General features: G+C 36.1%; 1 protein-coding gene across 3 annotated transcripts in view; it reads left to right on the top strand.

The window, feature by feature from the left end:
* The window catches only part of SCEL (sciellin), a 310273-nt gene that overhangs the window by 82165 nt on the left and 201099 nt on the right, over nt 1-27009 (top strand). Inside the window, exon 1 of one of the 3 annotated variants that reach the window (XM_053216808.1) lies at nt 17648-17786. The exons of the other annotated variants lie outside the window; for them this stretch is intronic. The gene's annotated coding sequence lies outside the window, so the exon portion shown is untranslated. Of the gene's footprint in view, nt 1-17647; nt 17787-27009 lie in introns of those variants that run through there. 3 annotated transcript variants of the gene reach the window in all.

The following is a 27009-nucleotide window of genomic DNA, read 5'->3' on the forward strand; positions in this document are numbered from 1 at the left end:
GAGGGATTGCTTGTAATAATTCCATTTTCATTCATGATTTTATCTATTTGGGTCATCTCCCTTTTCTTTTTGAGAAGCCTGGCTAGAGGTTTATCAATTTTGTTTATTTTTTCAAAAAACCAACTCTTGGTTTCATTGATCTGCTCTACAGTTTTTTTTTTTTTAGATTGTATATTGTTTATTTCTGCTCTGATCTTTATTATTTCTCTTCTTCTGCTGGGTTTGGGGTGTCTTTGCCATTCTGCTTCTATTTCCTTTATGTGTTTTGTTAGATTTTGTATTTGGGATTTTTCTTGTTTCTGGCGATAGGCCTGGATTGCAATGTATTTTCCTCTCAGAACTGCCTTCGTTGCATCCCAAAGCGTTTGGATTGTTGTATTTTCATCTTCATTTGTTTCCATATATTTTTAAATTTCTTCTCTAGTTGCCTGGTTGACCCATTCATTCTTTAGTAGGGTGTTCCTTAACCTCCACGCTTTTGGAGGTTTTCCAGGCTTTTTCCTGTGGTTGATTTCAAGTTTCATAGCATTGTGGTCTGAAAGTGTGCATGGTATGATCTCAATTCTTTTATGCTTATGAAGGGCTGTTTTGTGACCCAGTATGTGATCTATCTTGGAGAATGTTCCATGTGCACTCGAGAAGAAAGTATCTTCTGTTGCTTTGGGATGCAGAGTTCTAAATATATCTGTCAAGTCCATCTGATCCAATGTATCATTCAGGGCTCTTGTTTCTTTATTGACCGTGTGTCTAGATCTATCCATTTCTGTAAGTGGAGCATTAAAGTCCCCTGCAATTACCACATTCTTATCAATAAGGTTGCTTGTGTTTGTGAGTAATTGTTTTATATATTTGGGGGCTCCCGTATTTGGCACATAGACATTTATAATTGTTAGCTCTTCCTGATGGATAGACCCTGTAATTATTATATAATGCCCTTCTTCATCTCTTGTTACTGCCTTTAATTTAAAGTCTAGTTTGTCTGATGTAAGTATGGCTACTCCAGCTTTCTTCTGACTTGCAGTAGCATGATAGTTCTTCATCCCCTCATTTTCAATCTGAAGGCGTCCTCAAGTCTAAAATGAGTCTCTTGTAGACAGCAAATAGATGGGTCTTGTTTTTTTATCCATTCTGATACCCTGTGTCTTTTGGTTGGACATTTAGTCCATTTACATTCAGTGTTATTATTGAACGATATGGGTTTAGAGTCATTGTGATGTCTGTAGGTTTCATGCTGCATCTATTTATAAGATTATAATTGTTTTTCAGTTTGGTAATATACAGTATAATATTTGTAGGTTTTCCCATTATCAGTGGGACAAAGCACATGCCAAAAATCCAAATTACACAGAATTCAATATGAATTTTTCTAACAGAATGATGATAAGTTTCTGGAAATAAAGAGACATACAGAATGTACTAGAGAAAAAAAGATATTGTTAGTATAAAGCCATCCAGTTTTGGAGGAAAGGCAATTCTTGATTTCTGGTGATACAAAGAAAGAAGAAGGAACAGTAAATATTTGTGCCATTCAAAGCAGTTCACTCAATTTCTTTGTGAATATTGGACCATTATGTGTTAGTACTGGTCTTTAATATTAGGTGATTTGGATTTTTGTGTTGTATGCAGCAATCCTCTCTTGAGTTCCATCTTTTTTTAAAATTTTTATTTTTGAGAGAGAGAGAGAGAGAAAGGGAGAGAGAGACAGAGACAGAGAGACAGAGACAGAGTGTGAATAGGGGAGGAGCAGAGAGATAGGGAGACACAGAATCTGAAGCAGGCTCCAGGCTCTGAGCTGTCAACACAGAGCCTGACATAGGGCTCGAACTCATAAGCTGGGAGATCATGACCTGAGCTGAAGTCGGATGCTTAACTGGGACTGAGCCACCCAGTCACCCCTCTTGAGTTCCATCTTTTAAGAACACAACTATAGATAGGTAAATGTGCCTTGCCCTGACACACTGAATGATACAAACAAAGGAATTTCTTCAGATTATTATGAAACATTCATTTTATCTTCTAGGGTCTCAATTCACAATACCATTTTTAGTCTTTTATCTTACATTGGGTATATAACAATAATTAGGGATGACTGTCAACTTTTACATTAGTACTTTTTTTTTTGGTCATACTGAGGGAACCTCACTAGAGTCTAAGATGTATTTTCTGCTAGGATTCAAACATGTCTGGCTGGCTGGCTGGGGGTGTGGAGGGGTTGGGAGTGGGAGATGGGCCTGCCAGTGCTCTATTTACAGGACTAAATGAAGCCTCCTGGGAAAGGACTCATGCCTAAGAAGAAAAAGTCAAGCAGGGAAGATTTGATGCCTCAGGCATCAAAGGGAGCCTTGATTTTGTGTGTCCCACTTTGTCAGCCTCTCAGCTCTGGTCTAGTGCCACATAAGTCATACAGAAAACAGGAGTTGAGAATAGGAATGCCCACAATCTCTAAGATAGAGGACACCAAGCATCTCTTCTTTGGTCTCTGGGCACAAAGTCGAAAACAAGAGGTGCATTCTCCCTTTTCTGGAAGGAACACAGCATGGCTTGCATGGCTTTGGCACACAGAAGTTTCCAGAAAGCTTTCCACATTTAGCATCATGAAAATTTAGCATCACAAAGGCTGGATCCTGCATAAAAATCTAATGGATTTGCTATTGGGGACTCCCAGGTAAAAATGGAGAGATTTTGAGGGAATCTGGGGATTTTCAGATTGTGGCTCGGGGAACAAAGTCAGAGGAAATATGGGTTGTTACTATAAATGTTCCTAATTCTATCCTGTAAGTGGGTGTTATATGGTGAAATATGGGCAACATATTCTGGTTAGGTTCATTTAAAATACAGTATTTTGAGTCCAGTTTAATGAGGTACAAGAAAGAAAAAAAATGATGATAAAATCAACTACCAATCAACATGTCTTTATAAAAAAGTTCTCTTATTTGACAATAATTATTTTCTTGTTATTCTTGACTATTTTTAGATGATGAAAAATTTGCTGTGATTTCTAAGTGCTAATTAATTCTAAAGCTCGCAGATCTGTAAATGGTAAAAAGTGCAAAGAGTGTGATTTAGAAAAATAATGTCTACTTTAAGTTTATGTTGGTGCATAATGTATTATTTTTCTATTGTGATGACTTTGTCATTTGTTTCTGAGAAATAAGACATAGTCACTCACTCAAAAATGGTAAACTAAAGAGATTTTTCAGTAAAATATACTAGTAAGGGTGGTAGCCTGTTAATACTATTGTCCATTTCTTTGTGAACAGGTACAATGTGTCATAAACAGTGCTGGCAATGCTGTAAGCATGTGCCACCTGGATCAGGCATTGCTTTGGTGATACAGAACTTGACTTTCACAAATCTTCATTCTGCTTACTCTTACTGTGGCTTCTAGTGCCCAGATCCTGTCCAAGTAACTAAAAAGGGAGATGACTTCATAGATCTTCAGGTTGGCTAAGAGGGCACTCCTTCCAAATTATCATGATCCTCTACAAAATAAGATTTTGTGTTGTTTAAAAACTATCCCTAAAATGGGGATAGTATTATATCATCATCATCATAATAGTAATAAGTGTATTATAGTCATACCTAGAACAACCAGACACTCTTTTTCCCAGGTAACTCTGTTTATTATTCTATCAGCTGCCATTTCTGTAAAACAAGTTAAAAAAAGTTTTTCCCTTATTCTTCTAGCAGCCTTTGGAATTTAAACTTTTCACTGGCATCTTAAACTTAATTTTCACTGTTGAAAAAGAAAGGTATTGCTCTTTCCTTCTAAGCTATTATTTTTTCTATGTCTTAATACATTTCTCTGTCATTCTGTTTTTCTTTTTTTTTTTAATTTTTAACATTTATTTATTTTTGAGAGACAGACCATGAGCAGGGAAGGGGCAGAGAGAGAACGAGACACAGGATCTGAAGAAGGTTCCAGGCTCTGAACTGTCAGCACAGAGCTGGATGTGGGGCTCGAACCCACTAACCGTGAGATCACACTGAGCTGAAGTTGATGCTTAACTGACTGAGCCACCCAGGCACACCTCATTCTCCTTTTCAAGAGACTTTTTTTTAATGTTCATTTATTTTTGAGAGAGAGAGAGAGAAAGAGAGAGAGAGCAGGGTAGGGGCAGAGAGAGAGGGAGGCACAGGATCCGAAGCAGGCTCCTGGCTCTGAGCTGTCAGCACAGAGCCCGATGTAGCGCTCAAACCCACAAACCATGAACCATGAACTGAGATCATGACCTGAGCCAAAGTCAGACACCCAACCGACTTAGCCACCCAGGCGCCCCTCAAAAGACTTTTTCATAGACTTTTTGGCTTGTGCCATGGAAGAGAAACAGAAGGGACCTAGTTTGTAGTTGAGAGACTATGAAGCTTCTGACAAAGTAGAAGAGGAGCTAGGGAAGTATATAACACCAAAATCTTTGAAGCTGCATTTACGAAAAACAACCCATTGACGTGTAAAGAAAAAAAAAAAGTCTTTAGTTTTGTAGTCCTTTTTACCTTTTTTTGTAAGCTATCCTAAACTATTAGGTTACTCTTTCAGGTAAATTTTAGCAAGAGCTCTTAAGGACCCAAGATATTACCTTTTTGTGAGCCAACAAGTGAGCCTGCAACAGTTTGATGGAGGCTGGCGGATGACACAAGACCCGTGAGAGGGAGAGTAACATGAATATAGCACAGCAAGAAGTCTGAGCATCAGCATGTTTGTGTCTGTTCCCTTTGCTTCCAAGTGCCACTGAGGCTGTACAGATAGGCACATAGATGTCTTCATACCAGAAGAGTAACCCTGAGCTTAGGGGATCTCAATTATTTTATAATGTACAACAAACATATCTATAACTTTCAAGGTTGTTTGTTGTACAAATATCCTTAAAAATCCTTGAAAAGATAATTCAGAATGAACGATGGCCAGTGCCTAGTTTCACAAGAGGTATAGAATCATGAGAGATTCATGGAGAATTGCCTTCCAACAAAGATATAAAGACCTATGTCTTTCCCAAAGCCAGGGGTTGGTCAGGATTTATGTCTTTCTGGAAGCAAAACAGACCAGTGCTCATGGTGTGCTGACAAATGTTTAATAACTGGTTCTTTGAAGGAAAAATAAAAAAGAAAAGGAAAAGAAGAACAAGCTCTCATTTGTGACACTTGCTTATTTCTATGGTGGAAATATTCCCATCATGGCTGATATTAAGCTATCAAGAGGCCACCAATGAATGTGGAGTTAGGAAGAGATGCACAAATAATATGCAATTGTATAGTATTTCTAGCACATAGGTATAATAGAATGATCCCAAGAGAATAGATAATAGTAAAATTTAGTAAAATAATTAGGAAGTATGTATTTATTACCTTTCAATTTGCTATAACTGATTTAATTATGTTTATGTAATTTAATTTTTAATACTGGCCACCTTTAACAATTAGCTTGCAAAATTCCTGAAAATTTAACAATTGGCTCTTGCAAGCAAGTGTGGGCCAGCTCCAACACCCAGCTGCCAATACTCCTCTCTGTCTGGTTAATAGAATTCATTAATCTCATTCTTCAAAATCAAGTCTCTTTTGTGTTTGTTCTACTAGCTCATTTTAAAATACTTTTTCTTCTTTTATTTAAAACTAAGATGATATTCACCTCACTTTTTTATTTCTCAACACCATCTGGTTAACCTAAATAAATCTGATCTATTATATCCAAACTTAGATTATGTTAGGAACAACACAGAATTGATCGTGTTGGGGGTTCTCTTTATGTCAGTTGTCTGCAATACAATGGGTAGGTGTGAGTAGAAAACTCATTTCTACTTTTGGGGGGGAATTGATATTTTTTTCCCATTTTTTTTTCTGAGGAGTTTATAAAAAGAACTTAGCTCTGTAAAGTCTGTCACAAATTTTTGGGAGTTTACATAGGCTTTAAGCTGGACCAAAGCAATGGTCAGTTTCCTTAAGGTGACTAATTCAAATTCAGATACAAAAACACTAAACACTTATGTGCCAAATATTGGGCTGATTTATGTATATGTTTCATTTAATAATTAAATCTGTGAAGTAGGTATATACTTTTCTGGTTGGGGAGCTGAGATGAGTTTTGAGTTCTTCACTTACGTTTTGAGAAGGAAATGTGATTATGTGCCTCTCCCCTTCGTGATCAGGATATAGTCATTAATGAAACATTTCCATAGCATTTCTTAGTAGGGAACCTTGACAAGGTAAATAAGGCTGCCCCAAGAGCTCCAAGAAGGGATTTCATTTTCTTTATGAATTGGTTGTACATTTTTGGTTGTAACAATAATCCAGAATGAAATTGTGGGCCACACATTGCTAAAATATGTAAGAACATTTCAAAAGTAAGTAATCAACTAATATGTTCATCAAACAGAAACTATAACTCAGTTTCAGGAAAAGTTGTGATCAATATTATCATCAAAAATGACATGTGAAGCTAGATACGTATACTGATGGATTTTTTTCAAGTGATTTAAATTCACACTATATGTTAAAAAATCAAAATTTTTATAGTTGGTTATTTTATCTTGGTGGCATATCTTCTCTCTTGAGAGAAAAGATGATAAGCAAGCCAACAAAGACTTTAGGTTAAGTATAGCTACAGTGAGTTATTCTAAAGAAAATAATACACTGACAACTTTATTTGATAGACTTCAAATAGGTGAGAAAATCAACATTATTTACATCACTTGGTTTGTTGTCCTATTAGTTACCTTATCAAGTAGAAGATAAACTGCTCTCTTTTCACAAGTAATAAGAATGCATAATATGAGTCTAGGCATAGATCAGCAAGTTTTATTTAATTTGTGGCTGTATAAAAATCACCATTTTGGGTGCCTAGGTGCTCAGTTGGTTAAGTGTCTGACTCTTGATTTCGGCTCAGAGCATGACCTCCCGGTTCATGAGTTCGAGCTCTGCATCCAGCTCTGCATTGACCGTGCTGAGCCTATTTGGGATTCTCTGACTCCCTCTCTTCTCTGCCCTTCCTCCACTCGCTCTCTATCTCTCTTCTCAAAATAAATAGAAAAACATTAAAAAATTACCATTTCAGTGGATTTGTTTCATGTCCATTTCATATCCACCATTTTAGTGGATATATTTTTAATGATTAAGTGTCATCTGGGGATAGCAATTTAAAAACTATAGAAGGCAATAGAATATCTGGTTTGCATAATTAGTATTAATTATATTAATTACTACTAATTTTAAGTTTAATATGTGTCAGGTATAATGCTGAGTATATTAGATGCATTATGTTAATTTAATTTGGATTTATATAATCATTGTTTACTATATGTATATATTGATAATTTGTTAAAGCCATGGACCTGCTTAAGGAAAGATGCAAATATATATATATATATATATATATATATATATATATATATATACATGAACACAAATGTTTGTATATAATTTTGGGGATCATAGATCCCCTATTCCTGAATTCTCACCTTAAGGATCCCTTAGAATAGTGCTTATAGAATTCAGTTTCAATAACATTGTTTCCAAACTGTAACCTGCTTATTTTTATCAGTATTTGACAGCATAGAACTTCAAGAATACAATTCCAATGACCCTATTAGTAAGTTATATTGTATGAGCAGGAAATTCCTATAACTGGCAAACACAATATTTGCCAAGAGTACCAACTGAAGAATAATTTATATCAGGGCAAAATTGGAAACAATATCCAATATCCAGTAATAGAGTATAGGTTAAACAGATTATGACACAACAAAATGTCATGAAACCATTTGTAAGTAATATGCACATCAATATTTAATGCCTATAGCATATCACTGGGTCAAAAGCAGACTTTAAATAGCATATATATTATGTTTTGAAAAACATATATATACTTCTGAAAAAATCTAGGAAAACTCTTCATTTGTTCTTAAAATATTCAAGTTAGCCTAAGAAAAGAGATCTCATTGATGGGCTGCACAAGAAATTTTAAAGGAAATCTCCTGGGAACCCAGAAGTCCAAGCCATTCATTATATAGCTGATGTCATAAAGTCTGGAGCTAGAGGCAGTTCTGGGTTTAAGAAGACTGGGTGATCAGAGCTCAGAACCTTCCCTCCACTATTCCCCTTGAACTTGACTCAGCCACACTGTGCCTCCCAGCTTCTTTCTGTTCCACTTTCAACTGGCATAGTCATTATATTTGTTCTTTGTAAATTTAATTTGCTCATAGCACAGTGTGGTTTGATTTCAGATCCTATTGCTAACTGTTTTTAGTTTAGATTCTCGAGATGGAGCCTATTGCTTGGCTTATTTTATTAGACTAAATTTGTTTCTGGACAACCTGTTGATTATTTCCTTTAGGGAGACATCTACCTGCAGCTAGGGTGATGGACTGGGGTGGTAAGTTTCATTTGGTAGAAGGGAGTGGATAGGGTAATTTTATTTAGAATGACCTAGGGATATAGGATATAGGTAGCATAAAGTAATTCTCTTAAGGAAAGATTAGGCACCAGAAAATTAATAGTGGCTATTTCTGGGTAGTAGGATTACAAGGAAAAAAAATACATACATATATATATATATATATATATATGTACATATATATATATATATGTATATATATATATAATTTTTTTGTTTGTCTAAGTTTTAATTTTAAATAATGATTACATGTGATTTGGAAAATAAGGAAGTAATATCCCTAGAATGTGGTTTGTACTTTTTCCTCTGTAGTTTTGTAGGTTTGGTTTAATTCCATTTGTTAGGGAATTTCCAAATTCTATGATAACATGTTGCTTTAGAAAAGATAAAATGTACTGGTGAAAAAAAAAAAAGAAAAAGAAAAGAAAAAAAAGAAAAAGAAAAAAGGAAGAAAATTAAACATGTGTTTGGTATTTTAACCAATCAGAGCCAGTACTGGGTACCATTTTGAATTGTTTGGATTTATGCTGGGGCTGGAGAGATACAGAGATACGTATTCTAAGACAAGGCCTCTGGCTTCAAGTGCCATTCAGTAAATATTAATTGAGTACTATAATGTACAATAGGGATTCAGAGGTGACAAGATACAGTCACTGCCTCCTCAAACAGCTAGCAATCCAGTTAATTATAGGAACAGGAAAAAAATTAATATTTCAAGACAATGTATGTGAAGAGTCCAATGACTGATGTGAGAGTCAGAGGATTGAGAAATCATTTCAAGTTGGGATGAATAAAAGAGACCTCAAGAGAGATGTGAGACCTCATGAGAAAGAGAGATTTGGTCTTATTGGATGGGGAATGCTTGGGTAAATGAGGGTATGTTAGAGGGCATTATTGTGTTGCCAGAAGAGCTAGCCAAACATGTACAGGTAGGAGGACACAAGGCTTGTTTGGGAGATGTGAGTGTAGTGGACTTGTGTTGTAGACTGGTGGCAGATAAGATTGAGTTAGGCAGAAACAATATTTTACTAAATGCTTTTTATTTTTATTACTATTTATTTATTTTTTTAATGTTTGTTTATTTTTGAGAGAGAGAGACAGAATGTGAGCAGGGGAGGGCAGAGAGAGGTGGAGACACAGAATTCGAAGTAGGCTCCAGGCTCTGAGCTATCATTATGGAGCCTGATGTGGGACTTGAACTCATGAACGATGAGATCATGACCTGAGCCAAAGTCAGATTCTTAACCGACTGAGCCACCCAGGCACCCCTACTAAATGCTTTTTAAATGTGCTTTCATAAAATGCTTTGGAGCTAGTTTGTTGTTTTGTTTTGAACTTTCAAGTGCATTAACTATGTAGACTACTTTAGAGCTTACTAGCTAGCCTATGTTTGATAAGGGGATAGTACATCTGTTGTCCTGCACCTGCCTCTCAGCCATCTCTCACCTGGAATCCTTAGTCTTAGAATCCGTTGTAATTAATGAGAGTCCAAAGGCCTTCTTAATAGAACACTGGCATTAGTATGTTTTCCTGGTATTCTGATCTAGAAATCATGTTGTTATAAATGCTTGCTTGGACTTTCACTCCATTTTAGGCTCTGAATCTACTTTTGCCTTTCCTAGCTATTTCCCTAACTGTTAACAGTCTTTTCATCCTGCTGGATATCCTGATTCAGGTTGCAGGCCTTGACGTTGGGTGTTTTACCATGATACTGATTTTTTATTCCTAATTCCAAAATCTTTGTTCCAAATCCTAGTTTATCGTAGTCAGTTATGAGAGCACAAGCAGGGGAGAGGAGCAGAGGGAGAGAGAGAATCTTAAGCAGACTCTATGCTCAGTACAGAGCTCAGTGTGAAGCTCAATTCCATGACCCTGGGATCATGATCTGAGCTAAAATCAAGAGTTGGACGCTCAACCGACCAAGCCACCCAAGCACCCCTCAAAATAAATATTTTTAAAACAGCATATTAGGATTGTGTTTACACAACACTAAGTTATTCTGAGAAGATGGTCACTGGGTATGAGTGTGATAGTACAGAGAGAACACTGGTCCATTAATAAATTGAATGTCTTGGTCCATTTCCACCTTTCCAGCTGTAGGTACAGAAGATCTTTTCTGTAGCAGGCTCCTCTCCTGACCAGTCTCTGAATGCATCCTGTCCAAGGCCCCGGTATACCACTGGACTCAAACATAGCTGATAGTAGGGCCTGGTATGAGTCTAAATCGAGTAGCAAGCCCCTGTGAAGCACCCCTTCAACCATCATCCTGACTCCCAAACCCCTTATTGTGCTTGCCCATGGTTTATGACAAAGTCTGTGCCAGGATTTCCTTTTCTGTATTGTAATTTCACCCACAGGATGGATGTTATGCTTCTAACTCAGCCCTTTTGTCTAGGACCCCATATTCTTTTTAAACCTTGTCAACCCCATTCCTGGGTATTCTCTCTAGAACCCTGTTAACAGTAAAGGGATGACTTGGAACCACGAAACTTGTCCCAAGGTGGGCCACCTGAATATCTATATCAGATTGACCTGATTAATTTTTTCAATTGTCTTTGAACTGTTTGAGGTGTTACTGCCTGCTCAATTCTGAGGAGCATTTAATGAAATATGCATAAGAACACATCTAATAAATATAGTAACTATTTATTAAATCCTTAATATGTGGCAGAACTAGTAAGGTAAGTGTTTAAGGAGTTAGATATGCATTTCCTTCTTTTGGCATGTAATGCAGGAGTTGTTCTCAATCCAAAAGAATATGAGGCTTAACTGACTCACAATGTATGTCTACAAACTCTGTTTTTCTGAAAAGTGGTTTTTAAATATCTGATGGTTGTATCTTTAAACCTTACAGTGAATATTACATTTTCAAAGGAGTACTGACTTTTTCTATGAATCGTATTGGACCATGGGACCACCTAGATCATACTATTCTAGAAAATATTTGTGCTTCATATAATTCACCCTTTATGTTTACTGAACACCTGCTATTTACAAGGCTGTGCATTATAAAGGATATCAAAAGGAGTATTGAACATGTGAGGGATATAAAAATGAGTAAAGCATAGTCCTGGCCTTTGCGTGGAGGGATTATGACAATTACATGTAGACATGAGCACAAAGCAGGATAGCCAACACAGTCCTAAAAGGACCAGAAAAACAATTTTAATAATAATGGCATGATTTTAGTCCTTGGCTAAGATAAAGAATAATTATATACTCAAGATGCAAATTATGCCTGGCTTAATTATCTCTATCAATTTGAAGAAGCAGATGCTCAGATGTGCAGACAGATACTAATAACTCACTTGGGAGTACTTAATCTGTATCTTTTCATGGGTGTGGAAGAGATGTTCACTGATTTTGACTGATGTTACATTCTTTAAGAACAGTATGGCAGACATTTCCTCAAACTGTATTCTACTGTGTATGACCTTTGCCTGTACATTCTTCAGTAGCTAAAATGGCAGCCTAGTCCAGTGACAAAATCTACGTCTTCATGTCAAGCTAATTTAAGGAACGTTTTATCACTTAACTTCACGGTGTGAAGGACATTAATAATTCAGTGGTTTGTATACATTTCCATTCATTCTCCTTGTGAAGATGTTTATGCTGCATAACAATGGTGCAGGGATAGAGGAGTTGGAAAACCTCTTTGTCACCCTATCCCATGCCTCCACTCCTCCTAGAATATCTGGCTTCAGCAACAGTGGAATGAACGGTCAGTGGAGCTGAAGAAGTGGTAGTGTTTGTTAGTACTTTGTGCCTTCTGTAGCTCCTCATTGATGATATCCTTCATGCTAGCCCTGTCTGGGTTATTAAGTACTATGTTTTTTAAAAGTCTCTTTTCTATAATTTGGTGCTAATAAGAATAGACTTAGTATAAAAACATTTTCTTCTGTATTGAAACAAAGATTTTTAAAAATGCAGACTCTGAGGGAAGATTCCAGAGACTTGGTCTCTTGAGAACTACCCATCTGTGAAAAAATTCTATTTCTGTTGAACTAGAGACCTGGCAATGGCAAAATGGATTGCCACTGTGAGCCATTTATTCTGTCTCACTGGACAGAATAAATTGTTTCCTAATTGAAGCTATGTCATGACATGAACTGTAAAATGTAGTAGCAATAATTTACTCTCAGTTTAAAGAAATGTCAGAAAATTGTCTGCTCTTTAAAAAAACATTTTTTTGACCAGATTCTGAAATAAAACTGAAAAAAAGGAATACTTTCTGCAATACTATTTTACACTTACACTTTAACTTAAACTGCATATTTTGCAATATTTTGAGAGAACTAATTAAAAAGCATTTTGTATATGTGTAATTTTGAATAGTGTCATTTTTTATAAGTAACTCAGATTTTTTTAAATGTTTATTTATTTTTGAGAGAGAGAGGGAGAGAGAGAGAGAGGAGGAGGAGAGGCAGATAAAGGGGGACAGAAAATCTGAAGTGGGTTCCGTGCTGACAGCAGCAAGTGAGCTTGATGTGGGGCTTGAGCTCACGAACTGCAAGATCATGACCTGAGCTGAAGCTGGCCACTCAACTGATTGAGCCACCCTGGTGCCCCATAATTCAGAGTTTCTTGAGCATAATTATGCTTACCGTTTCATGCCCTATGGACATAGACATTTGCTACCTTTGGATGAGGTCTGTAAGGCAGGAAACTTGCCTACAGACATTAAATATACATATATATGTGTGTGTATATGTGTATATATATATGTATACATGTGTGTGTGTATATATATGTGTGTATATGTGTATATATGTATACGTGTGTGTATATATATATGTGTATACATATGTATACGTGTGTGTGTATATATATAAATATATATATACATATAATTGGCAGCATATATACACACACTCACTATTTCTATATTAAAAGCATCCACTAACACACCTGGGAATTTACTATAATAACAATTGTGAAATTTCAGAAATGATAGGTAAAAGGATTATTTCAAATGATGTTAAAGTACTTGGCAATCTAGTGAGATATCTATACCATACCTTGCACAAAAGTAAATTCCAAGTAGATTAAAGATCTAGACATTAAAAAAAGAAACCCACAATGAAATGCTGGAATAAAAGGAATGAAACAGGCTTATAATTGTAGGATGAGGAAGGACTTTCTCAGCATGATATTAAGCCTACAAATTGCAGAAAAAAGGCAATATATTAAAGGTAAAAAAATACCCTTTTATTTGAAAGGATAAAAATAAAGTTAAAAGACAAACGAGAGACTAGGAGAAAAATATATGCAACATATGTAAAGACAAAAGATTAATGTCCAGAATATTTTACTAATATTCTACTAATAAATAGAAAAAGAAAAAGACAACTAGCTAAATAGAAAATTGACAAAGATTACAAACAGGAAATTAATGAAAGAGGGAATATAAATGTCCAATAAACTCATGGAAAAATGATCCATTTCAGTAATTATTAAACAAATAAAAGTTAAACAATAACTAGCTATATTATTAGCCCAATTGATGGGCAACATCTCAAAAGATTCATAACATCCACCCTTGGTAAGAAAAAATTGCCACTCTTGTACCAAGAGTGGTGAATGTGGGTATAGCTTTTTGTAAGGCAAACTGATATTATTTTTCAAAATAAAAATGTGTGACCTTTGACCCATCAATTTCATGAGGAATTCCACTGGTAGGGGGTCTAGTCCAGAGAAATACTTAATTATATATATATAAATATGTATGTCCAAGTATGCTCATTGCGGTATTGTTTACTAACCAAAAACTGGGGGAGAACTGTCAATCAATAGGAAAATGGGTGAACCAACTGCAGAATATTCATGAAAGGAAATTTATATAGTAGCTAAAAAGAGAATAGTAGATTCATATGTACTGACTTGGAAAAGTACTAATTACAAGTAAAATAAAAAGCACATTGCAAAACCATATTCATAGCCTGGCTCTATATTCATTTGGGGAGAAAAACCAATAACAATATATGTCCCTACAATCATAAGATGAAGCCTGGAAGAATATAAAATGATCTCTTCATGGTGGCTATGGAGTTGGGAGCTGAAGAGACAGGAGAGAAGGAAAGGAGTGGTCTCACTTGTTATTTCATATCCATTAAAAAATAAAAGTGAGATTATGAGTGATTTTGGCTTTTTGGCTTTTTAATATTTAACATCTTTTCTATTATAGATATGTATTGCTTTTGTATTAAAAGAATAAATGTAACCTTGAAAAACTAATTCCTGAAGGATGAGTTGAAAAGATGAGAGACTGGAGACAGGAAGATCACTTAGGAGGCTTTAAATGACCGTGGGAAGGATGGTGCATACATGGCCTAGGCAGGAACAAAGAGATTGAGGAGTGGCTGACAGGGACCCTGACAAGTGGAGACAACTAATGTGAGGCTGTGCTCCCAAATCCCAGTACACAGCTCTTTCCCAGAGTCTTCCCAAAGGCCCCGTGAAAAGTACCATTATCCCATCACACAAGCCCTAGCAGACAACAAAACTCAGGTTGTCTGGTTCCTATGCAGGCAACCGTTTCAGTTCTGATTCCACAGTTAATGTGTTTCCACATGAGACCAGATGAAAGCAGCATCATCTTTGCCAAGGGCCCCTTGGGCTATTCTCTGCAGTTCAGCAACCTGAAGGTTATAGCACCATTACATCAGCCTCCTCCTTGGGGACTGGCAAGCAGCTCTCAGGCTGTCTCCACGGAAGCCAGCTTTCCTTCCTCTACTGTGCTTGATCCTGATCATTGCATGTAGTCTGCTTAGCCTGTACTAAAATCTTTTGCTTCCTGTTTACCAAGTCATGCTCATACCTGCAGTCTGCTCTGAATACAGCATTGTCATTGCCCTAAACAGTCATTGTGATCATTGCACATCTCACCTTTGAGCTCCTTTAGGCCTATGAGCTTACCCTTCAACATGCGTAACGCAGTGCTCAACACAGAATAAGCAATGTCACATGATGGAAACTGATTTCACACGGGCACCTCTCTGAAGGGCCTGCTCACTTTTTGCTTGTTTACTAAGAAACAGATGTTGAAACATCTGCTTAAATATTGTGAAATCTTTTCACAGATTGGACATTTAGTTCCTGCAGCATAACTGGGAAAGATCATGTTTACCAAACTGGAGGTGAATTGTATATTGAAAGGGGAATTTGGTAGAATAGCTTGTGTAACATTTCAATGAGAGCAAGTGTAATATTAACATAAGCTTTCATGTGTTTAATAGGAAACAGCTTTGGTTGTTTCTAGCTTTAAATCTCATTAGTATATTATTACCTTGAATCTTTATTCATTTTATGGATATATTATACAGAATTGCTACACATAGAAATTTTATGGGAAACAATTTTGAACAAAGTTTAAAAGGTACCTGAGAGCTGAAATGGTACGTTAGAGAAGATACATAGAAAACTTTGTCCCTTTTTTCTTCTCCAGCAAAGCATTGTAAACCTTTCTAATTTTAAAATTATTGCGTGTTCACATAATATCTCCAAGGAGCTGCATATTAGCCTATGAACATGCAGCTGCAACAATCCTATTTTGCTTCTGTACTGCAAGAGAAGAACATTTGTTTTAAACAATTAAGATAATCCAGTTACCTCACAGACCCAGTGCCTTATTTTGAGTTTGAGTGATTTCTGTCCGATGTCACATAGAGGAAAATATAATTTTGCTTGTCTTTTAGCAGCAGATAATTTGTAGATTTTGCAGCTTAGTGGCTTGTCTTTAGAGGGAATTTTGAAATTGCACCTTGTGACTTGTACCATTTTGCATAATGAGATGATTGATACGATGTACTGGTAGCTTTTTCAAGCAAAAGCATGTGACTGGTTGAAAGTGGAAAATTCAGTTTGTTGTTTACCCTCCCTGATCTCAATCACTGGTTTCAACAGAAGTGTCGAGTTGCTTAGACATCATGTAGAATAGTTCAAGAATGAAGAAATTACTTCTAATTAAATCTCTCTGTTACCTTGCTGGGCTCAATTTTCTCCAGTCACCACACACACACACACACACACACACACACACACACACACACACACCACTGAAATAATAAAATAGAAGCATTTTCATCCGTTGTAGAGAAAAATAAAAAGTAATCAGAGTATTATTAGAACTTTCTCTTTTTTAAGTATTGTGCTGTGTTGAGAGTGATGCTTAACTGGTAGCTTTGGGGTGACCTCCACAATGACAATGCTTTATTGCTCCTTTATACAGATGTCTAGTGACTTTGAGCCCTAGTCCAGCTCTTTAGCACTCATAGAGGAAATTCACTATTTTTATTTAATTTAGAAGCCTATTGATCTGCCCTTAGTTGGAAGCATAGACTAGCCATATTCAAGTTGCCTACCAAAGTTTTAACCTTGAACACCCTGCTACTCAATCATTTTCAAAACCTTCATTTAGAGGAACAAAATTAATAAATGTGAATATCTAATATTTAAAACCAAATCTAAAGGAATATTATTCCCGTATATATGAGTATCTAATATTCATAGGTATGTGATTGCTTGAAGGAGATGCCATTTATCTCTCAGATATTATAAGCCTAACCACTGGGGCAAGCCAGGCCATGAGAGAGCTATATTGCATAGTTTTGACTACTCCACACTTGGGTATTAGGACATCAGCCTACCCTTTGAGACCTAATGCATTTTAGTGTTTGGGAAGCTTAGACCTTATAAGTCTTGCATCCAGTAGCTTCCCTGAAGCAGATTCTAAGGAACTATGTTCAGGACTGTGTTCTTTTGCTGGATGTTCTCTAGCTTCTCTTGTAACTAGCATGCCAGGTCTAATGGACACCTGCCCATTAGTAACTATGCCAGACTTGTCCTTCAGGTCAGTGATGAGATGAAGCGTAACAAGTTAGAAAAATAAATAAATAAAGGAACCAGGAAGGACGTTTTCTGATTTTGAGCTTAGTAGAGAATGTGGTTTTTCCTGAAAAACTGCATGCCTTGTAATATACCTTAAGGGAAATTACCCAGTATCTGATTTGGAGAGGGAGAAAAAAGTAAATGTTGATGGTCTATTGTGTCTTTGATAAAAATAATCTGCTAATTGCTTAAACTTTGCTTTTGTTTTGTTATATCTCTAAAACTATTATCTTCATAGGTGAAACTCTGTTTAGTGGTCAGGGGACTTTTTGTTTTTGAAAGCCTTTTGGTACCATCCATGACCAAGTTGGTTTTATTTTAGACTTTTTTTTTTTTTAGTGAAACTAAAGTGAAACTTTCCCTCTCCCTAATCCCCAGTAACTCAGTTCATTAACTATTAAATCTAATGAAAGTCATTCACAGTTGGTAGCAGAAAACTGTAGATGTTCTACTCATTTACTGGCTTTTTATAATCAAAGAGACTGAAGCATGTTGTTTCCAGTTGTGTATGCAAAAGGTAAATGGTGATGTTTTTGCTTTGTTTGAACAGAGTGGTTCCTTCAGTTCCTTTTCTAAACCTTTCTGTGAGAACAAGTTAGTTCTTCTGGGAATAAAGAATTGCCTGCAGCCATATGCACTCATCTGTTCTCTACAAATGTGTTTGGTCTTTTTCACACCCAACTTGTGGGTGCTAGGGCTACCCAGTGCGAGTGGACAGGTCAGGCAGGCCTCAGGTAAGAAAGAATTTATAATTAAATGTGTAATTATAATAAAGCTATTACAAAAAGTGGTTTTTTTTTTACAAAACATCTTTCTCTGTCCTTGCTAATGGAACACAGTCTTCTGCTGGCTCTGTACTCTGAATTGCTCCTTTATAAGTGTTTTTTCTTGGTCTTTGTCACACATTGTCAAAATAGCTTGTTTGTGTGCTGTTTGCATCATAGCTGTAAGATCACATTCCTATGTAGTTCTTGAATTCTTTTGTCAAGAATGTCAACTAACAAGCATTCCTCCATTTTTGCTTTCTTATCTCTCTTATATTTCAACAACTCCTACTAGGAAAATACACCTGAATTCACAGAGCCCCTATTATACAGGCAGCATCCTGGGTTTGTTGGATTGGGATAGAAGGGAAATGCTCTTTTCTTTTTAATTTAATTTTAATTTCATTTTTCTTGTCCTTCAATATATATCTCTTGTGGCCATTTCATCTCTAGGTTTTATGGGACCAATATGTGAATGCTAATATTGAATTCTTTTCTAGTATTTTATTTTGACTAAAAATTGTAAAGCTCGTATGCAATTCATCATAATGGAGTTTTATCACGTGGTTAACGTAGCAGGTTTAGACAGAAGGCTTAAGCAGTGGAAACCTGAGTAGGGTAAACAGGCCCACAGTGACCAGTGGGCTGAATGCAAACAGGCTCTTTAGGCAACCCACCTCAAAATATCCATAAGCTCTAGCTGACCAATGGGCTACTTATAACTGGTCGCAGTTACCAAAAAAGGAAAATTCCATATGTTCTCATGCATCGTCACTTCCCCCCCCAACTATGTGTGATTTGCCTATTGTTACACAGGTGGTATTGAATTAAAATTGGGAAAAGTACTCCTATTTGCTACTCTATCCAATCATATAGAATATTGAATTTGTCTATTCACTCCTATAATGATAGTGACTGTTTAAAAGATGTCTGCTGGCATTTGATGTAAATGTTATATTTTGAGGGTTTCAAAATTATTCAGATGCCTTTGTAAGTTGTTAATATTTTTAAGGCATGACAAAAATGCATGTGTGTCTATGTATGTGTATGTATGAAACATGGCATAATTAAAAAATTTTTTTTATATTTAGTTTTGAGAGAGAGAGAGAGCATGAGCAGGGGAGGGGCAGAGAGAGACGGAGACAGAGGATCCAAAGTAGGCTCTATCAAAGAGCCCAATGCGGGGCTCAAACCCACAAACTGCAAAATCAAGACCTGAGCTGAAGTTGGTGGCTTAACCGACTGAGCCACCCAGGGGCCCCAGCATAATTTTAATAGGTTTAACATTTCCGGAATCATAAATATATAAGATCAGCTACTAGAAGCTACTAATGTATATACTTAAATAACTATTGCCAAGGTCACACACTGTATTAGTTTGCTGGGGCTGTCATAACAAGACTAGGGACCTTAAACAACACAAATTTATTTTTCTAATAATTCTGAAGGCTTCAAGTCTGAGATCAAGTTATTGACAGAGTAAGTTTCTTCTCTGGCCTATTGTCTTGACTTGTAGATGGCCACTATCTCCCTGGGTCTTCACATGGCCCTTCCTCTGTGCATGTCTATGACCTAATCTCCTCCTCTTCTTTTTTAGTTTTTAATTTTTAAAAAATTCTAGTATAGAATTAATGAACAGTGTTATATTAGTTTCAGGTATACAATATAGTGATCCAACAATTCTGTACATTACTCAGTGCTCATCACGATAAGTGTACTCTTAATTCCCATCACCTATTTTACCCATTGCCCCATCCACCTCCCCTCTGGGAATCATCAGTTTGTTCTCTGTAATTAAGAGTATTTGTTTGTTTGTTTATGTCCTTTTTCTTTGTTCATTTGTTTTGTTTTTTAAATTCCACATATGAATGAAATCATATGGTATTTATTTTTCTCTGACTGACTTATTTTGTTTAGTGTTATATCCTCTAGATCCATCCATATTGTTGCAAATGGCAAGATTTCATTCTTTTTTATGGGTAAGTAATATTCCATTCATATATACATATCTTATATCTTCTTCATCCATTTATTTATCAATGGATGCTTGGATTGCTTCCATATCTTGGCTATTATAAATAATGCTGCAATAAGCATAGGCATGCATATATCCTTTCAAATTAGTGTTTTTGTATTTTTTGACTAAATAGCCAGTGAAGGAATTACTAGATCATATGGTAATTCTATTTTTCATTTTTTGAGGAAACTCCCTACTGTTTTTCACAGTGGCCGAACCAGTTTGCATTCCTATGAACAATGCACAAAGGTTCCTTTGCCCACACTTGTTGTTTCCTGTATTTTTTATTTTAGCCATTCTGACAGGTATGAGGTGATATCCCATTGTGGTTTTGATTTGCATTTTCCTGATGATTAATGATGCTGAACATCTTTGCTGTGTCTCTGGCTATCTGGATGTCTTCTGCCCATTTTTAACTGGATTATTTGGTATTTTTGATATTGAGTTGTATCAATTCTTCATATTCTCTGCATACTAACTCTTTATCAGATATGTCATTTGCAAATAAATTCTCCCATTCAGTAGATTGTCTTTTAGTTTTGTTGATTGTTTCTTTTGCTTTGCAGAAGCTTTTCATTTTGATGTAGTCCCAATAATTTATTTTTTCTTTTGTTTCCCTTGCTTCAGGAGACATATCTAGAAAAATGTTGTTATAGCCAATGTCAGAGAAATTACTGTCTGTGCTCTCTTCTAGGATTTTTATAGTTTCAGATCTCACATTTAGGTATTTAATCCATTTTGAGTTTTATTTCTGTAAGTGGTCTAGTTTCATTGTTCAGAATGTAGTTGTCCGGTTTTCCTAACACCATTTTTTTGAAGAGTCTATGTTTTTCCCCATTGCATATTCTTGCCTTCTTTGTTGAAGATTAGTTGAGCATATAATTGTGGGTTTGTTTCTGAGTTCTCTATTGTGTTCCATTGATCTATAGGTCTATTTTTGTGCCAGTACCATACTGCTTTGGTTACTACAGCTTTGTAGTATAGTTTGATATCAGGAATTTTGATACCTCCAGTTTTGTTCTTCTTTTTCTTTAAGTTTATTTCCTTTGAGAGAGAGAGTATGTGTGTGAAAGAGCAAGCTGGGGAGGGACAGAGAGAGAATCCCAAGCAGGCTCTGCACTGATAGCAGGAGCCCGATGTGAGGCTTAAATTCATGAACTGAGAAATCATGACCTGAGCCAAAATCAGGAGTTGGACGCTTAACCAACTGAGCCATCCAGGAGCCCTGTTCTTTTTCAAGATTGCTTTGGCTATCCAGGGTCTTTTGTGGTTCCATATAAATTTTAGGATTATTTGTTCTAGTTCTGTGAAAAATGCTTTTGATATTTTGATAAGGATTACATTAAATCTGTAGGTTGCTTTGGGTAGTATGGGCATTTTAACAATATTGATTTTCCCAATCCATGAATATGGAATATCTTTCCATTTGTTTGTGTCATGTTTCATGACACATGTTTCATGACACACATAAAAACATGTTTTTATAGTTTTCAGAGTACAGGTCTTTCATCTCCTTGGTTAAGTTATTCCTAGGTTTGGTGCAATTGTAAATGGGATTATTTTCTCAATTTCTCTTTCTGTTGCTTCATTATTAGGATATAAAAATGCAACAGATTTCTGCACATTGATTTTGTATCCTGTGGCTTTACTGAATTCATTTATCAGTTCTAGTAGATTTTTGGTGGAGTCATTAGGGTTTTCTATATATAGTATCATGTCATATGCAAATAGTGAAAACGTTACTTCTTCCTTACCAATTTGGATGCCTTTAATTTCCTTTGTTGTCTGATTGCTGTGGCTAGGACTTCCAGTACCATGTTGAATAAAAGTGGTGATAATGGACATCCTTGTCTTGTTCCTGACCTTAGGGGGAAAAGCTCTCAGTTTTTCACCATTGAGATGATGTTTTTTTGTGGGTTTTTCATGTATAGCCTTTATTATGTGGAGGTTCCCTTTAAACCTATTTTGTTGAGGTTTTTTATCATGAATGGATCTTGTACTTCGTCAAATGCCTTTTCGTCATCTATTGAAATGATCATATGGCTTTTTATCCATTCTCTTGTTGATATGATGTATCACATTGATTGATTTTCAAATACTGAATCACCCTTGCATGCCAAAAATAAATCCCACTTGATCGTGGTAAATGATTTTTTTAATGTGTTGTTGGATATGGTGTGCTAATATTTGTTGAGGATTTTTACATCTATGTTCATCAGAGATATCAACCTATAGTTCTCTTTTTTCATAGTGTCTTTAACTCTTTTTTAGTGTCTTATTTTTTATTTTTGAGAGAGACAGAATGTGAATGGGGCAGGGACAGAGAGAGGGGGTGACACAGAATGCTCTGAGCTGTCAGCACAGAGCCCAATGTGGGGCTCAAACTCACGAACTGTGAGATCATGACCAGGGCCGAAGTCAGAGGCTTAACTGACTGAGCCACCCAGGCACCCCTGTAGTGTCTCTATCTGGTTTTGGTATCAGGATAATGCTGGCATCATAGAATGAATTTGGAAGCTTTCCTTCTACCTCTTCTATTTTTTGGAACAGTTTGAGAAGATTGTATATTAGCTGTTCTTTAAATATTCAGTGGAATTCATCTGTGAAGGCATCTAGTCCTGGAGTTTTGTTTGTTAGGAGTTTTTTGATTACTGACTCAACTTCATTGCTTGTAATCAGGTCTGTTCAAATTGTCTATTTCTTTCTTATTCAGATTTGGGAGGTCGTATGTTCCCAGAAATTTATCCATTTCTTCTAGGTTGTTTGGTTTGTTGGCCTATAATTTTTCATAATATTCTCTTATAAATCTTCGTATTTCTGTGGTGTTGTTATTTGTCCTCTTTCATTTCTAATTTTAGTTTGAGTCCTTTCTCTCTGTTTTGTTTTTGTTTTTGTTTTTTTCTTTGGGGCTAATGGTGTATCAAGTTTGTTGATCTTTTTAAAGAACCAGCTCCTGGTTTTATTGTTCTGTTCCATTGCATTTTTACTTTCTATTTCATTCTACCCTAATCTTTATTATTTCCTTCCTTCTGCTGTCTTTGGGTTTTGTTTGTCTTTCTTTTTCTAGCTCCTTTAGGTGTAGGGTTAGGTTGTTTATTTCAGAGTTTTCTTGCTTCTTGAGGTAGACCTGTATTGCTATAAACTTTCATCCTAGAACAGCTTTTGCTGCATCCCAGAGATTTTGGACCACTGCATTTTCGTTTTCATTTGTCTCCATATGTTTTTTGATTTTCTCTCTGATTTCTTGGTTTACCTGTTCATTATTTAGTAGCATGTTATTTAACCTCCATGTATTTGTATTTGTATTTGTGTTCTTTCCAGATTTCTTTTCATGTGGTTGATTTCTAGTTTCATACCTTGTAGTAGGATTCATGATATGATTTTAATCTTTAAAAAAAATTTGTTTAATGTTTGTTTGTTTTTAAAAAAGAGTGATAGAGAGAACGAGTGAGCATAAGCAGGGGAGAGGCAGAGGGAGAGGGAGATACAGAATCTGAAGCAGGCTCCAAGCTCTGAGCTGTCAGCACAGAGCCTGACGTGGGGCTTGAACTCACAAATCATGAGATCATGACCTGAGTGGAAGTTGGATGCTTAATCAACTGAGCCATCCAGGCTGAGCTATACATACATATATATATGTATACACACACACACACACACATACCACATCTTCTTTATCCATTTATCTGTTGATGGACATTTGTGCTCTTTCCATACTTTGGCTGTTGTTGATAGCACTGCTATAAACATTGGGGAGCATGTGCCTTTTCAAAATAACACACTTGTATCCTTTGGGTAAATACCTATGGTGCAATTGCTGGGTTGTAGGGTAGTTCTATTTTTATTTTTTTATTATTTTTATTTATTTTTTTAATTTTATTTTTTTAAAAATTTACATCCAAATTAGCATATAGTGAAACAATGATTTCAGGAGTAAATTCCTTAATGCCCCTTACCCATTTAGCCCATCCCCCCTCCCACAACCCCTCCAGCAACCCTCACTTTGTTCTCCATATTTATGAGTCTCTTCTGTTTTGTCCCCCTCCCTGTTTTTATATTATTTTTGTTTCCCTTACCTTACATTCTTTTGTTTTGTATCTTAAAGTCCTCATATGAGTGAAGTCCTATGACTTTTGTCTTTCTCTGACTGACTAATTTCCCTCAGCATAATACTCTCCAGTTCCAACCACATAGTTGCAAATGGCAAGATTTAATTCTTTTTGATTGCCGAATAATACTCCATTGTATATATATACCACATCTTCTTTATCCATTCATCCATCGATGGACACTTGGGCTCTTTCCATACTTTGGCTATTGTTGAAAGTGCTGCTATAAACATGAGGGTGCACATGTCCCTTTGAAACAGCACACCTGTATCCCTTGGATAAATGCCTCGTAGTGCGATTGCTGGGTTGTAGGGTAGTTCTGTTTTTAGTTTTTGAGGAACCTCCATACTGTTTTCCAGAGTGGCTGCACCAGATTGCATTGCCACCAACAATGCAAAAGAGATCCTCTTTCTCCGCATCCTCGCCAACATCTATTGTTGCCTGAGTTGCTAATGTTTGCCATTCTGACAGGTGTGAGGTGATATCTCATTGTGGTTTTGATTTGTATTTCCCTGATGATGAGTGACGTTCAGCATTTTTTCATGTGTTGGTTGGCCATCTGGATGTCTTGGAGAAATGTCTATTCATGTCTTTTGCCCATTTCTTCACTGGATTATTTGTTTTTTGGGTGTTGAGTTTGATAAGTTCTTAATAGATTTGGGATACTAACCCTGATCTGATATGTAATTTGCAAATATCTTCTCCTGTTCTGTCAGTTCCCTTTTAGTTTTGCTGATTGTTTCCTTTGCTGTGCAGAGGCTTTTTATTTTGATGAGGTCCCAGTAGTTGACTTTTGCTTTGGTTTCCCTTGCCTCCAGAGACACATTGAGTAAGAAGTTGCTGTGGGCAAGATCAAAGAGGTTTTTGCCTGCTTTCTCCTCGAGGATTTGGATGGCTTCCTGTCTTACATTGAAGTCTTTCATCCATTTTGAGTTTATTTTTGTGTATGGTGTAAGAAAGTGGTCCAGGTTCATTCTTCTGCATGTTGCTGTCCAGTCTTCTCAGCATCACTTGCTGAAGAGACTGTCTTTATTCCATTGTATATTCTTTCCTGCTTTGTCAAAGATTAGTTGGCCATACGTTTGTGGGTCCATTTCTGGGTTCTCTATTCTGTTCCATTGATCTGAGTGTCTGTTCCATACTGTCTTGATGATTACAGCTTTGTAGTATAGCTTGAAGTCTGGGATTGTGAGGCCTCCTGCTTTGGTTTTCTTTTTCAAGATTGCTTTGGCTATTTGGGGTCTTTTCTGGTTCCATACAAATTTTAGGATTATTTGTTCTAGCTCTGTGAAGAATGCTGGTGTTACTTGGATAGGGATTGCATTGAATATGTAGATTTATTTTTTTTGAGGAACCTCCATATTGTTTTCCAGACTGGCTGCACCAGTTTGCATTCCCATCAACAGTGCAAAAGGGTTCCTCTTTCTCTGAATCCTCACCAACATCTGTTGTTGCCTGAGTTGTTAATTTTAGCCATTCTGACAGGTGTGAGGTGGTATCTCATTGTGGTTTTGATTTGTATTTCCCTGATGATGAGTGATGTTGAGCATTTTTTCATGTGTCTATTAGCCTTCTGGATGTCTTCTTTGGAAAAGTGTCTATTCATGTCTTTTGCCTATTTATTCACTGGATATTTTGTTTTTTGGATGTTGAGTTTGATAAGTTCTTTATAGATTTTGGATACTAACCCTTTATCTGATATGCCATTTGCATATATCTTCTCCCATTCCATCAGTTGTCTTTTAGTTTTGTTGATTGTTTTCTTTGCCATTCAGAAGTAAACAGGTCCCTTCGTATGATACTTCAATTCTATTCCTGGGAGACAAACTAAGCCAGCAGCTAATGAGTCTTCTGGTGGATCTGCCCATTTGAAAACACCAAATTTGCTGTAATGAATTTTGTAGTGCTCTTAGGAACTGCTATGCCTAGCATACAGACATTAATGTATCCTTTTTGAGACAAAAACAAGGAAACAAAGAAACAAAACCAAAAAATCACAATACAGTATTTTGAAAAGCTTATTGTTCTCAAAACAGAATCTGTTCCATAGAAGGAGGATGACATATTTTATATGTGAAGTAAACAAAACATGCTACATTACATAGGATCCTAGTTGGAATATTCTAGAAGAAAGACTTACCTCAAAGCAGAAGTCTAAAAACTGGAGCCAAAATTTCATCCTTTTATGAAAGCAGACAATGTTCACAGCAATCCTGTCATTGCCTTATCAACAAAGATGAAACTGCTCAAGTTGGTGGGAACCCACTTCGGCTGGTAGTTAAATAAACTTAATTTGGTCCCTCATTATTCTAGTGATACAGGTGGAAATATATGGACCTATATATGAAATATATGAATATGAAATAAATGGATATATATGGAAAAATTCCTGATAAGAATTAGGAATTCTTAGGAATGTCACTCATTAGAAGACAGTATAATGAAACATCATGTAGAGTCTGATGGAAGAATGGATAGAAGCTCCCTTGAATTTCCAGGTGTAGAAAGGAATCAAGAAATTTCACTTTTAGGTTATTCATCTGTTTGCATAAATATTTGCTGATTTTATGCCTTATACATTTCCCACTATCCTTTACCATTTCAGACGAATTGTGCTACTAGAGAATTTTTAAAATAATTTAGTTTTCAAATCCCAAGTAGTAGCACTAGTAGGGCAAAATGAATGTTTTTATGCAAAGTAGAATGGGGGAATGCTTAGTGATGACAGTTAAAATGCTGGTTTTTTTCCTAACATAGTACTGTTTCAATTGTAAAGTCATTGAATTCAATTATCTATTAACAACATGCGAATTTATTTAATGATAGTGTACAATTTTAGTAGGAGTTACT

The sequence above is a fragment of the Acinonyx jubatus genome, chromosome A1 (genome assembly GCF_027475565.1).
Source record: "Acinonyx jubatus isolate Ajub_Pintada_27869175 chromosome A1, VMU_Ajub_asm_v1.0, whole genome shotgun sequence".
NCBI lineage: Eukaryota > Metazoa > Chordata > Mammalia > Carnivora > Felidae > Acinonyx > Acinonyx jubatus.